At 42.8% G+C, this 15,143-nt stretch overlaps 1 protein-coding gene across 17 annotated transcripts in view; it reads left to right on the top strand.

Moving 5' to 3' along the window:
• ST3GAL3 (ST3 beta-galactoside alpha-2,3-sialyltransferase 3) overlaps positions 1-15,143 on the top strand; it is a 230,102-nt gene that overhangs the window by 17,059 nt on the left and 197,900 nt on the right. Inside the window, exon 2 of one of the 17 annotated variants that reach the window (XM_032247269.1) lies at positions 8,254-8,261. The exons of the other annotated variants lie outside the window; for them this stretch is intronic. The gene's annotated coding sequence lies outside the window, so the exon portion shown is untranslated. The remainder of the gene's footprint in view (positions 1-8,253; positions 8,262-15,143) is intronic. 17 annotated transcript variants of the gene reach the window in all.

Raw genomic sequence — 15,143 nt, forward strand, 5'->3', positions numbered from 1 at the left:
CTCAGCAGACGCACTCTACTACAAAACGGCCCAAGAGGGGTTCTGGGGAAGGTTGCTGACTGTGGGACCCTGGAAAGCCATGGATGCTGCTGGGGCCTATTGAGCAGAGGACACTAGGAGCTGTTAGCCAACCCATTTTCTTTCCGCAGTGTTTCACTAGCACCCTCTACTGACAATACTTGACTTCAGCTGGCAAAAGAAAAATATTTCAAGGGCCCAGATCAACTTTGCAGGAGAGTCAAAAAGGATGAATTTGGAGTCAAGAGGCAAAATAAGTCTATGACTGGCATGGTGAATAACTGGGATCTCAGCATGCCCATCCCTTTTTTATTGTCTTTTGAGATCATCAGGTTATCCTTGCCACCCTGGCTATTGTGGTTTGAAGAAGCTGGAAGCTGTATCTTTTTGCCAACTTGCTCTCAGTCCAGTTCTCTCTATTTTTGCATCTTTTTCTGTTTCATTTGCTTGGTTCCCTCTTTCAGACACCAGTTATGCTTATGGTCGATCTCCTTTGATTTCCACTACTACATGTTTTTGTTTGATTTTTTTGTGGGTTTGTTTTGAAAATCTTTTAATTTTTATTATTTATTTTATTTACCTATTTTTGAGACAGGATCTTACCCTGTCATTCAGGCTGGAGTACAGTGGTGCCATCATGGCACTCCTTGAACTCTTGGGCTAAAGCTGTCCTCCCAACCTCAGCCTCCTGAGTAGCTGGGACTACAAGCATGTGCCACCACACCTGGCTGATTTTTAAAGATTTGTTTTGTAGAGACAGATTTGACCATGTTGCCCAGGCTGGTCTTAAACTCTTGGTCTCAAGCAATTCTCCTACACTGGCCTCCTGAAGTGTTGTGATTACAGGAATGAGCCACTGGGCTGTTTTGGAAATCATTTAAACATTTTATTCTTTTTTCATTGTCTTGCTCATTTTTTAAAACCATTCCTGGCCTTCATGGCTCTTACTGTATTTTCAGCAATGTCCACTTTCTTCTCTTCTATTGAAGACTTTCGATTTTGTGATGGTGTTATTCATTTGTTTTCTGAGTGCTATTACAATTTTATTTTATTTAAAAAATTTTGCTGTTTTCCTCTGAGATTTCCCTCTAGTCTCTGTCCCTAGCTCTTGTTTTACAGAGCCATTTGGGGGTGAGTGGGACTGGGAGGATCTTTGTTAATGGTCTTTGTCAGTTCTGTGAGGGAGTTTTTACTGTTGTATGGTCTTCATCTGCCATGCTTCACCCTTCCCCTTGCCTGTACTAATTCCTTTCTTCCTCTTTTATTTCAGTATTTTTGTGTAGATTCTGTTCTGATTCATTACCATTATTATTATACTTTAAGTTCTGGGGTACATGTGCAGAACGTGCAGGTTTCTTACCTAGGTATACACCTGCCATGGTGGTTTGCTGCACCCATCAACACATTATCTACATTAGGTATTTCTCCTAATGCTATCCCTCCTTTAGCCCCCCAACCCCTGACAGGCCCCAGTGTGTGATGTTCCCCTCCCTGTGTCCATGTGTTCTCACTGTTCAACTCCTACTTAGGAGTGAAAACAGGCAGTGTTTGGTTTTCTGTTCTTGGGTTAGTTTGCTGAAAATGATGGTTTCCAGCTTCATCCATGTCCGTTCAAAGGACACGAACTCCTCCTTTTTTATGGCTGCATCCTTTTTATTGTTATTCTAATATAACTTTTCTTGTTATTTAGAGAAGAGTATAGTATATGACTGAAGTCAGAGCATCTGGATTTGAATCTTGGCTCTGCCACTTGTAAGCACTGTGATTTTGGACAAGGTCTTTAGGTCTTTGTGCCTCAGTTTCTTCTCTATAAAATGGGAATAACTTCCCAGAACTGTTAACATTCAGTTAGTTAATTCCTAGAAAACTTAGAACTGTGGCTGATCCACAGTAAATGCTGTATGAATATAGCAATATTATTTTATCCCTCACAGTGACTTGTGATTAGAAAGTACACAACTCTTCTGAATATAATGATTTCATAGAGTGCATGTTAATTACTTAAATCTCCTTGGTCATGCATATTGTCTGAATAGCAGGGGTGCATTCAGCAAAAACATTTCCAAAACATTTGTAAGCTTTTTCAGTAAGTGGTTTGGAAAGCTGAGTAATAAATACTATGTAATAACTTCTAGTCATCTTGGCGAAAAAATATTTACGGGAGACATGCTCTGGAAATACTCTGTGGTTTTTTTTGCTCTGCATGATTTTGTCATAATTGAGTTCATATCCATTATGGCTGATATTTGAAGATCATCAGAATTCTGACATTTTAGACTAACCTAAAAATGTAGGTATAGTTCAGAAAATAACTATACTGTGGGAGGTTTTGGGAACAGCAAGTTTGGTGCAGTTTGTTTTGGTGAGTTCAGATTTTTATGCAATTTTCCTTTTATGGCTAATTAAGATAGTCTAGCTTTCTATACCTTGTGTATTTCTTTTTGTTGTTGTTGTTGTTTTGAGGTGGAGTTTTGCTCTTGTCCAGGCTGGAGTACAATGGTATTGCCTTGGCTCACCATAACCTTCGCCTCTCAGGTTCAAGCAATTCTCCTGCCTCAGTCTCCTGAGTAGCTGGTATTACAGGCATGCACCACCATGCCTGGCTAATTTTGTATGTTTTAGTAGAGACAGGGTTTCACCATGTTGGTCAGGCTGGTCTTGAACTCCTGACTTAAGATGATCCACCTGTCTTGGCCTCCCAAAGTGCTGGGCTTACAGGCGTGAGCCACTGTGCCTGGCCCCCTTATGTATTTCTTTTGAAGCATACTGTAACTGATTGAATAATCAGTTAGTCAACAGACAGTTTTTGAGCACCTACCAGGGATAAAATGGTGTACAAAATAGACACGTTCTGGCTGGTTGCGGTGGCTGATGGCTGTAATCGCAGCACTTTGGGAGGTTGAGGTGGGTGGATCACCTGAGGTCAGGAGTTGGAGACCAAGCCTGGTCAACATGGTGAAACCCTGTCTCTACTAAAAATACAAAAATTAGCCAGGTGTGGTTGTGTGCACCTGTAATCCCAGCTGCTCGGGAGGCTGAGGCAGGAGAATTGCTGGAACCCAGGAGGTGGAGGCTGCAGTAAGCTGAGATTGCACCACTGCACTCCAGCCTGGGTGACAGAGCAAGACTCTGTCTAAAAAAAAAAAAAAAAAGAAAAAAAAAAAAGAAATAGACATGTTCCCTGCCTCGATCAGCCAGAATATAAATATTAAATTATTGTAAATACTTACAAAATTATAAGTGCACCATGTAATGGGATAGGGATATATAGGTGCAGTATATGACAGGGAGACCTAACCTGAAGCGTGGAGACAGGTAATGCTTCCCTGCAGAATTAAGCTTTCAGCTGATTTAAAAGATAAGTAAGAGCTGATTTGATGAAGTGGTGGGGTCAGGAGGGCTTCAGCCTAACATGGGAAGGGCATGATAAGTTGAAAACACTGAGAGAAGCTCCATGTTGCAGGCCCATAAAGAGATGAGGTAGCAAGAGATGTGGGAAGGGGCCAGATGTTTAGGCTTTGTTAAGGAGCCTGGGACTTTAACCTAAAGGTAGCGGGAAATTTATGAAGTTTAAGCCTTGGAGTGAAATAAGCCTATCACATTGGCTGCTGTGTGGAGAATGAATTGGGCAGGGGCAAGAATGGATGTAGGAGGCATACTAGGCTAGTGTAATAGTCCATGCAAAAGATTATGGTGACCTGAATTAGGATGGTGACAGTGAAGAGGGAGGGATGTGTGGCTTCAGGAAGTATTTAGGAGATAAAATTTGAGGACTTGATTGATTATATGTACAGGATGAGAGTGAAGAGGAGCCTAGTGTCAAGGCTAATTTCCAAGTTTCTTACAGAAGCATCTGTGAAAGGGTTGATTTTGATTGAGGTAGTAAATGCTGGAGGAAGAGGGAGTTTCTCAGGGTGAAACATCTAGATGATGAGGTAGAGCGAGAAGTTACATACTTGGGCTTGGAACTCAGAAGGGATATCTAGGTTGGAAATGTAAAATTTGGGAGAGTGACATAGTTTGGATATTTGTTGTCTCCAAATTTTGTGTTGAAATTTGATCCCCAGTGTTGGAGGTGGAGCCTAGTGGGAGGTCTTTGGGTCATGGGAGCAGATTCCTCATGAACTACATGATGCAGTGCCTGCGTAATGAGTGACTTCTCCCTCAGAGCCGATGATTTAAAAGAGAGTGGCAACCCTCCCGTCTCTCTCTTCCCTCCTCTCTTTTTCTTTCTTTTTTTTTTTTTTGAGACAGAATCTTGCTCTGTCACCCAGGCTGGAGTGCAGTAGCGCGATCTGGGCTCGCTGTAACCTCCGCCTCCCAGATTCAAGCGATTCTCCTGCCTCAGCCTCCTGAGTAGCTGGGATTACAGGCGTGTGCCACCACACCTGGCTAAATTTTGTATTTTTAGTAGAGATGGGGTTTCACCATGTTGGCCAGACTGGTCTTAAACTCCTGACCTCAGGTGATCCACCTGCCTTAGCCCCCCAAAGTGCTGGGATTACAGGTGTGAGCCATTGCGCCTGGCCTTCCCTCCTCTATTGACATGTGATATCTGCTCCCTTTCCTCTCTGCCATGAGTGGAAGTACCCTGAAGCCCTCATCAGAAGCAGATGCTGGTGCTTTGCTTCTTATGCAGCCTGTAGAATTGTGAGCCAAGTAAACTCTTTTCTTTAGAAATTACCCAGTCTCAGGTATTTCCTTTTTTTTTAGACAGTATCTCACTCTGTTGTCCAGGCTGCAGTGAAGTGGCATGATCTCAGCTCACTGTAACCTGTGCCTCCTGGGTTCAAGCAGTTCTCCTGCCTCAGCCTCCTGAGTAGCTAGGTTTACAGGCACACACCACCATTCCTGGCTAATTTTTGTATTTTTAGTAGAGACGGGGTTTCGCCATGTTGGCCAGGCTGGTCTCCAACTCCTGACCTCAGGTGATCCACCTGCCTCAGCCTTCCAAAGTGCTGGAATTACAGGTGTGAGCCACCGTGCCTGGCCTCAGGTATTTCTTTATAGCAAAGCAAATGGACTAAGACAGAGTCAGCATAATGGTGGTAAATGAAGTCACAGAAGAAGATGACATTGCTTTGGGGATATCTGCAGAATGAGAATGTAAGAAAGCCTAAGAGAGTGCCCTGAGCTGCTCTCTGTATTTAAAATTGTTATGTGTGTGTATATATATGTGCACTCAAATTATACCTTTAGCATGTGTTATTTTGGAATGTGTACAAATTATATTGTGTCTAGAGTTGGGGAATATAATTGGAAATATATCTTATTTATTTGTTTGTTTTTTTGAGATAAGGTCTCACTGTTTAAGTGATCCTCCTGCTTCAGCCCCGTGAGAAGCTGGGACTACAGGCCTTCGCCACCAAACCTGGCTATTTTAATTTCTTTTTTGTTTTTCTTTTGTTTTTTAGTGTAGAGACAGGGTTTTGCCCTGTTGCCCAGGCTGGTCTCAAACTCCTGAGCTCATGCCGTCTGTCTGACTCGGCCTCTTAAAGTGCTGGGATTACAGGCTATTTTATTTTTAAACAAACTCTTCGTTGGTGTTACTATATTTGAGGCACTATGCTGATAAATGCTGGTGATTTAACAGACCTAAGTTATAGGTTCTTCTTTTAGATTGTATGCTAATTATCTGCAGAGACAGAAAAAGAAACAAGATGTTTTCTAAATGCTACGATAGAGGTGAGCTTGAGATGTTATGGAGCACAGTCACAGTGTAGGGCTGTGATTAAGGAAAGCTTCCTGAAGAGCTAACACTTGAACACAGTCCTAAAATGGGAGTGGCAAAGAAGGCAGAGAAAGGCTTTTAACCATCTCACAGTTTCAGGGGCTGTATAAAGGTCAGATTACAAGAGGACTGTAAAGTGTCCAGTGGATTTGACACTTAAGAGGTCAGTTGGGGCTGGGCGTGGTGGCTCACGCCTGTAGTCCCAGCACTTTGGGAGGCCAAGGCAGGCGGATTGGGAGGTCAGGAGATCGAGATCAGCCTGGGCAACATGGTGAAACCTGTCTCTACTAAAAATACAAAAAAAAAATTAGCTGGGTGTGGTGGTGCATGCCTGTAGTCCCGGCTACTCAGGTGACTAAGGCAGGAGAATCGCTTGAACCCAGTAGGCAGAGGTTGCAGTGAGCTGAGATTGCGCCACTGCACTCCAGCCTGGTGACACAGTGAGACTCCATCTCAAAAAAAAAAGAGGTCAGTAGGAAACGCGTTTACCACGGTGATATTAGATTAAAAGCCAGAGCAGATCACAGAGTTGAAGAATGAGGAGTCAGAAGTCCTCTAAGATAGGGCCTGAGTTTCTGTGTTGCAATGTCCTCGCTGCCTTATGTAATCTCTAGCACACAGTGTTTGTTCTGTTAGCTTTGGACAGAAGAGAGCCACCTCCCTCTCTGGGATGAGATGCGCATATGTGGAAGAGATGAGTCCAGATTGCTGTGCTCCGTCTACATTCTAGAGGAGCATCTGCAACTCTTTACCTGCATGCTTTTTTCTTTTCTTTTTTTTGAGACAGAGATTCAATCTCGTTGCTCAGGCTGTAGTGCAATGGCGCGATCTTGGCTCACTACAACCTCCACCTCCCACTACAGCCTCCGCCTCACTGATTCTCCTGCCTCAGCCCCCTGAGTAGCTGGGATTACATGCATGCGACATCATGCCCGGCTAATTTTGTATTTTTAGTGGAGACGAGGTTTCACCACGTTGGTCATACTGGTCTTGAACTCCTGACCTCAGATGATCCACCCACCTTGGCCTCTCAGAGTGCTGGCAGTACAGTCATGAGCCACTGCACCCAGCCTGCATGCTTTTTTTTCTAACCATGCAGGGAGGCAAGTGCAAACCCACAGCCAGAATTCTCTGTCTTAATCTACTTCTAGTATTTTTATTTTTTATTTATCTTTTTCTGTCTCTCATGATTGAGTACCTGATACTCTTATTTAGTTAGATTTAATTAATTAATTAATTTTTTTGAGACAGGGTCTCACTCTGTCACCCAGGCTGGAGTGTAGTGGCATGGTCTCAGTTCAATACAGCCTCAACTTCTCAGTTTTAAGTGATCCTCCCACCTCAGCCTACTGAGTTGCTGGGACTACAGGCATGTACCACCATGCCTAGCTAATCTTTGTATTTTTTTGTAGAGAGAGGGTTTTGCCATGTTGCCCAGGCTAGTCTCGAACTCCTAGGCTCAAGTGATATGCCTGCCTTGGCTTCTCAAAGTGCTGAGATTACAGTTGTGAGGCACCGTACCCGGACTCATTTTATTTTTCACATTCAATATCATACCAAAAGCATTTTCCTATATCATTAAAATTTTTTCATAATTTTTTTAAGTTAATGCAGTCATTTTAAGTGGCTGCATAAACTCTCATTTAGATATTTATTTGAACATTTAGTTTAAAATCTTTTCCCTTTTTAACTTTTCATTTTGAAATAATTTTTCATTTACAAAAGTAGTCCTAGCTACTCAGGAGGCTGAGGCAGGAGAATCAGGGAGGCGGAGGTTGTAGTGGGAGGTGGAGGCTATAGTGAGCCAACAAAAAGTTGTGGAAATATTACAAACAACTGCCATATATCCCCTTCAGCTAGCTTATTGTGATGTCTGTCAGATTTCTGAATTGCAAAGTTACTCTGTTCCCCTCTCTATATATTTAGTAAGGAAATAGTTTAAAACTATTTTATATCTTATTTCTTATTTATTTATTCAGAAGAGACAGGGTCTTGCTCTGTCACTGAGGCTGGAGTGCAGTGGCATGATTGTAGCTCATTGCAACCTTTAACTCCTGGACACAAGCAGTCTTTCGTTCTCAGCCTCCCAAGTGACTGGGACTACAGGCACATGGCACCACGCCCAGCTAATCTTAAAATTTTTTGTAGAGATGGAATTTTGTTATGTTGCCCAGGCTGGTCGTAAACTCTTGGCCTCATGTGATCCTCCTACCTTGGCCTCCCAAAGTGCTAGTATTAACAGGCATGGGCTGCTGTGCCTGGCCTGTATCCCATTTCTTTTTCTTTTTTTGAGACAGACTCTTGTTCTGTTGCCCATGCTGGAGTTTAAGCAATTCTCATGCCTCAGCCACCCAAGTAGCTGAGATTATAGGTACGTGCCACCATGTCTGGCTAATTTTTGTAGAGATGGGGTTTCACCATGTTGGCCAGGCTGGTCTCAAACTCCTGACCTCAGGTGATCTGCCCGCCTTGGCCTCCCAAAGTGCTGAGATTACAGGCTTGAGCTGCTGTGTTTGGCCCTATATCCCATTTTTTGTAAAACATTTATGTATTAATTTTAGCATCCATTGATGTTTCTTAGGTGAATTATTACTATAATGGTTGCTAGATGGTGATTTTCTAATTACATGATTCCTTCTACTTCATCAGCTGACATTTCATTCTAAGAGGGAGCTTTCTCTCTTTATTAGATTCTTGTTTAGTAGATTATAATCTGTTAATGTTAGTCTTTATCTTGATGCTGAATTGCTCCAAATCAGACCAGTAGGAGCTCCTCAGGCTGGTTCCTTTTTCCTTTTGACCTCTCCTCACTCTGAGTGTTTTCCTACTTTCAGGGATAGGGTGGCCCAGCCTTATCTTATGACTTCTCTGCCTCAGCCTTGGAGTCTGCCATTCTTCCAAGGAGTCCTGCTTCCTTTTTTTTTTTTTTTTTTTAACGATTGTTTATTGAAGTCTTGCTATATGCTATAAGATGATGAGCAAAACCAGATACAGCTTCGGCCCTGGAAGGAGAAAAGGGAGGTCGATATTAATCAAGTAATAACATTAATGGGGGCATTTCTCAAGTGAGAGAAGTGCACTAAGGAAAGAAATGTGATTCTATGATAGGGTAATAAAAGATTCTTGATGGGAAGGGGCAGCATACCAGTGATTAACTGATCTGAAGAATCAGTAGGAATTAATTTGGTAAAAAGTGAAGGTGATGGCTGAGTGGGACCAGCATTCAGAAGGCAGATGCCTGCAGAAAAAGCCATGAATTTTAACAAGAAATGCTGTATCAGAGATGAAACTAAACCCATTCCTCATCTTTTCTTGTTTCAGACATAACTTTGAAAAATTATTTATGCTCTCTTTAGTCTCATCCCTTCCCCAAACTTCACATTGTTTTGGATTTTAGGTGTCTCAAATGTTTGTTGTTGTTGTTTGTTTGTGTGTTTGTTTTCCCCAAAGACCCATTCCTCCTCTTGAATATTAAGTGCCTTTTTCTATCTGTGTCCTAAACCTTTTTCAATTTGGTGAGTCCATGTTCAGGTTTGTTACATGGGTATATTGTGTGATGCTGAGGTTTGGAGTATGATTGATCCTGTCACTCATGTACTGAGCATGGTACCCAACTGTTCGTTTTTCAGCCCTTGTGCCTTTACCCCTTATCCCCATCTAGTAGTCTCCAGTGTCTGTTATTGCCATCTGTATACCCATAAGTACCCAATGTTTAGCTGCCACTTATAAGTAAGAACATGTGGCATTTGGTTTTCTTTTCCTACGTTAATTTGCTTAGGATAATGGCCTCCAGCAGCATCTGTGTTGCTGCAGAGGACCTGAATTCACTCTTTTTTATGACTGTATCCTGCTTCTTTTTAGTGGAGAATAGTGTTTAAAAACCAAGGTCTAGGTAGTAGATGTGCTTCATGCTGTTGGGATATGACCACTGCCAGGCTCTTTCCATGGGAAGAGCTAAAGAATACATGTGTTGGAGTGGGGGTTGGTGGGCACAGTGGCTCACGCCTGTAATCCCAGAACCTTGGGAGGCCAAGGCAGGAGGATCATTTGAGTCTAGGAGTTTGAGACCAGCCTGGGCCACCTTGCAAGACCCTGTCTCTATGACAAATTTAAGAACTATTAGTAGCTGGGTGTGGTGACTGGTGACATGTGCCTATGGCCGTAACTACTTGGGAAGCTGAGATGGGAGGATCACTTGAGCCCAGGAGGTTGTGGCTGCAGTGAGGTATGATCATGCTGCTGCACTCTGGTCTGATAGACAAAAACTCTGTTTTTAAAAAAAATTATATTTGTATATACACACAAATGTACACACACTCTGCATGATATTTATTTTTATATCTTTATATATACATATACACACATACGTGTACGTATATACACACACATATACACACGTATATATTTGTGTATTATTATTATTTGAGACAGAGTCTCGCTCTGTCGCCAGGCTGGAGTGCAGTGGCGCAATCTCGGCTCACTGCAACCTCTGTCTCCCGGGTTCAAGTGATTCTCCTGCCTCAGCCTCCCAAGTACCTGGGACTACAGACGCGCACCACCACACCCAGCTAGTTTTTGTATTTTTAGTAGAGATGGGGGTTTTACCATGCTGGCCAGGATGGCCTCAATCTCTTGACCTTGTGATCCGCCTGCCTCAGCCTCCCAAAGTGCTAGGATTACAGGCATGAGCCACTGTGCCTGGCCCTATTATTATTATTATTTTTGAGACAGGGTCTCTCTTTGTTGCCCAGGCTGGAGTGCGGTGGCATTATCTCAGTTCACTGCAGCCTTCACTTCCTAGGCTCAAGCACCCCCCACCTCAGACCCTTGAGTAACTGGGACTACAGGCATGTGCCACCGTGCCCAGCTAATTTTTAAAATTTTTGTAGAGACAATTTTTTTTCTCTTTTTTGAGAGAGTCTCAGTTTCGAAAAAAAAATTACGTGTGTGTATACACACAAATGTACACACACTATCTGCACTATATTTTTATATTTATATATATATACATATACACACATACATGTACATATATATACACGCACATGCACACACATATATAATAATAATTATTATTTTTTGAGACGGAGTCTTGCTCTGTCACCCAGGCTGGAGTGCAGTGGCATGATCTCGGCTCACTGCAACCTCTGCCTCCCCAGTTCAAGCCATTCTCCTGCCTCAGCCTCCCAAGTAGCTGGGATTACAGGTGTTCGCTGCCATGCCCAGCTATAGAGACAATTTTTTTATAGAGACTATATTGCCTAGGCTAGTCTCAAACTCTTGGGCTCAAGTGATCCTTCTGTCTTGGCTTCCCAAAGTGCTTTACAGATGTGAGCCGCTATGTGGATTACAGATGTAAGCCGCTATGCCTTGTTATATATTAAAAAACATTTTTGAGGCCGGGTATGGTAGCTCATGCCTATAATCCCAGCACTTTGGGAGGCCAGGGCAGGTGGATCACCTGCGGTTGGGAGTTCAAGACCAGCCTGACCAACATGGAGAAACCCCATTTCTACTAAAAATACAAAATTAGCCAGGCATGGTGGCGCATGTCTGTAATTCCAGCTACAGGGGAAGCTGAGGCAGGAGAATCACTTAAACCTGGGAGGCATAGGTTGTGGTGAGCGGAGATTGAGCCATTGCACTCCAGCCTGGGCAACAAGAGCGAAACTCCATCTCAAAAAAACAAAAACATTTTTGGCCCTTTGGGAGGCCAAGGTGGATGGATCACCTGAGGTCAGGAGTTCGAGACCAACCTGGACAGCATGATCAAACCCTGTCCCTACTAAAAATACAAAAAATTAGCTGGCATAGTGGTATGTACCTGTAATCCCAGCTACTCAGGAAGCTGAGACAGGAGAATCACTTGAACCCAGGAGGTGGAGGTTGCAATGAGCTGAGATCGTGCCACTACATTTCCAGTCTGGGCAACAAGAGCAAAACTCTGTCTCAAAAACAATAACAAAAACATTTTTTCTAGTGAATACCTCCAATTCCAATACAAGTCAAAAGATAGATTCTAGTTTTCCCTTTCCTTATTTGTAACTTTCTTCACCATCATTGGGAAATCTTGTTCCCATTAGCTGCAATATATTTACTTATCTGGTCAATCCCAAATCACCTGTTCCCACACCCTTGACCCCTCACATGGACTAATGCCCCTCACTCCCCTTTTACCCCAGGCATGTGTGACTCTCCCTAAAGCCTATTGGTTTTTAGATTAAATTATTTAGAAAGGAAGGGATAGAGGGAGCTCATTTCCTTTTATGGGTGCATAATACCTATTTTGTGGATGTACCATGGTTTATTCAACCCCTGTTGAAGGACATTTGGAGTACATTGAGTCTTATTCTGTTACATTACAAATAGTGCTACCATAAGTGGCCATGCACATAAGACGTTTTGTATTTTTGTCATTGTAGCTTTGGGATAGTTTCCTAGAAGTGAGACTATTGGGTTAAAAGGTTAAAAGCAGGCCGGGCGCGGTGGCTCAAGCCTGTAATCCCAGCACTTTGGGAGGCCGAGGCGGGTGGATCACGAGGTCAAGAGATCGCGACCATCCTGGTCAACATGGTGAAACCCCGTCTCTACTAAAACTACAAAAAATTAGCTGGGCGTGGTGGCGCATGCCTGTAATCCCAGCTACTCAGGAGGCTGAGGCAGGAGAATTGCCTGAGCCTAGGAGGCGGAGGTTGCGGTGAGCCGAGATCGCGCCATTGCACTCCAGCCTGGGTAACAAGAGTGAAACTCTGTCTCAAAAAAAAAAAAAATATGAAAAGCTTGTATAATTTTGTTAGATATTTTGAAATCTTTTCCGCCACCAGTAAGATATGAAGGAGCCTGTTTTTACCCCACAGCCTCATTTGTAGATTGTGTCAGACTCTTGTCCTAGCGGTGAGTTTGAAATTACATCTCTCACAGGATCTTGGGATATTGTTCTCCTTGTCTTGGAGGCTTTGGCTTCTTTTAAGCTCTTTTTTGCTCTTTTGTATGTTGTCTACTTTGCGGAAATTAGTTTCTTCCTTGTGGTTTGTTCTACTCTTGGAATTTGGAGATTGTTTTCCCTAATGGAAAATAATAAAATAAAATACGTAGGTGATTACTTCAGCTCTCTCACTGTCATATTTGTTGAAAGAATGGGTACATCTGTTGACTCACTGACTGTTGTGTGTCTGCCAAAGCCTTGGGCTGTGGTCAGTGTATGGCTGTGGCAATTCAGCATCACATCTGCATTCAGCACAGAAAGAAGGAAACGGGTGGTGCCAGCCACTTCTGCCCCCTTCTAAAAGAAAAGAAAAATCTTTCTTTTTTTTTTTTTTTTTTTTTTTTTTTTTTTTTTGAGACTGAGTTTCGCTCTTGTTACCCAGGCTGGAGTGCAATGGCGCGATCTCGGCTCACTGCAACCTCCGCCTCCCGGGTTCAGGCAATTCTCCTGCCTCAGCCTCCTGAGTAGCTGGGATTACAGGCACGTGCCACCATGCCCAGCTAATTTTTTGTAGTTTTAGTAGAGACGGGGTTTCACCACGTTGACCAGGATGGTCTCGATCTCTTGACCTCGTGATCCACCCGCCTCGGCCTCCCAAAGTGCTGGGATTACAGGCTTGAGCCACCGCGCCCGGCCGAAAAGAAAAATCTTTCTAAGAACCGCTTCACTTGCCTTTTGTGGGCAGGCTACTTACAACTTACAGTTTTAGTTGTTTTCAGTGGGAAGTTTGGACAAGATATATAGCTCTTTGTGCTTTTAGAAATACAAGTTTCTGATTTTTTTTTTTTTTTTTTATGAGACAGAGTCTTGCTCTGTTGTCCAGGCTGGGGTGCAGTGGTGTGATCATAGCTCACTGAACCTCAAACTTGTGGGTTCAAGCGATCCTACTACTTCAGCCTCCCAAGTAGCTAGGACTGTAGGCCCATGCCACCATGCCAGGCTGATTTTTAAATTTTTTCTGGGGACAGGATTTTACTATGTTGCCCAGGCTAGTCTCAAATTCCTGGCCTCTCAGAGTTCTAGGATTACCATGCCTAGCCATCATGTCTCTGATTTCTATTTCACTTTGAAAATTTTATATATTTAATTTTATAAATACAAAAATTAAAAATAAATATATGGATAAATAAACACCTTGTCAAAATATTCCATCTGAACCCACTTTTCAGAGATAATTAACATCAGTAGTTTGGTGCATATTCTTTTATGTATGTAGTTGATACTTAGTCTTAATTTTTTTTTTTTCTTTGAGATGGTGTCTCACTCTGTCACCTGGGCTGGAGTACAGTGGTGCAGCCTTGGCTCACTGCAGCCTCAACCTCCTGGGCTCAAGAAATCCTCCTGCCTTAGCCTCCCAATTACTTGGGCTACAGGCACATACCACCGTGCCTGACTAATTTAAAAAAAATCTTTTTTAGAGACAGGGTCCTACTGTGTTGCCCAGGCTGGGCTCGAATTCCTGGGCTCAAGTGATCCACCAGCCTTAGCCTCCCAAAGTGCTGGGATTACAGGTATGAGTCATGGCACCTGGTCCTTAATCTTAATTTTTAAATATTATTGTCATTTTTGTTTGTTGTTGCCAGTATGGGGCTGTATACATACATACTATTCTACAGCTAGATTTTTTTTTCACTTAGCAATATGTCCTAGACACACTTCCCTGTTAGTACATGCAGATATGCCTCATTCTTTCCAGCTGATACATCATATTCTATACTGTTATTCTCCTGCCCTCACAGATTCTTTATTCACCTTCTTTTCTTCTGTGTACTGGCTGCTGGTCTCTGTTACCTGCATCATCTGGGCTTCCTTGCCTTCCGACTTCTAGCTGGGATCAGCTGATAAAAGGCCCTGACAGGAGATCTGAGGGCCAGTGGTGGGAGGGGTCAGACTGTGTTTTATCCCTTACCCCTTGCTCCTTGCCACAGTGCTGGTAGCAGCTGTGCTCATTGTCTGTGATCACTGCTGCTGTAGGGTGGCCTCTCTTCTCCAACCAGCTCTTGCCCTTTCAGGTTGAAGGGTAGAAATAGCTTCCTGCTGTTGCTAGTCCCTGGATGCTTCTCAATCCCTTGTTGGTTTCTTTAAACCCTGCTTACACAACTATAAAAAAAAAATCCTGTCATTAAACTTCCTTCAGTTTGCTCCTTTGCATCTGCCATCTGTTTCCTGCTAAGACCTCAACTGATGTGACCAGGGAGACTTACCATAATTTAATTATTGGGTTCCCTATTATTGTGCATTTAAACTGTTTCTAGTTTTCTAGTATTTTGCTGTTATACTCAGAGTTGCTAATGAACATTCATTTATATGTCCTTTTTAATATTTGTTGGAGTATTGTTTGAAAAAAAGTCATAGGAATAGAAAGACTGGGTTAAGGTATATGAACATCGTAAATTTCAATAGATACTT

Source organism: Sapajus apella, unplaced genomic scaffold, assembly GCF_009761245.1.
Source record: "Sapajus apella isolate SASKATOON/1434 unplaced genomic scaffold, GSC_monkey_1.0 scaffold62, whole genome shotgun sequence".
NCBI lineage: Eukaryota > Metazoa > Chordata > Mammalia > Primates > Cebidae > Sapajus > Sapajus apella.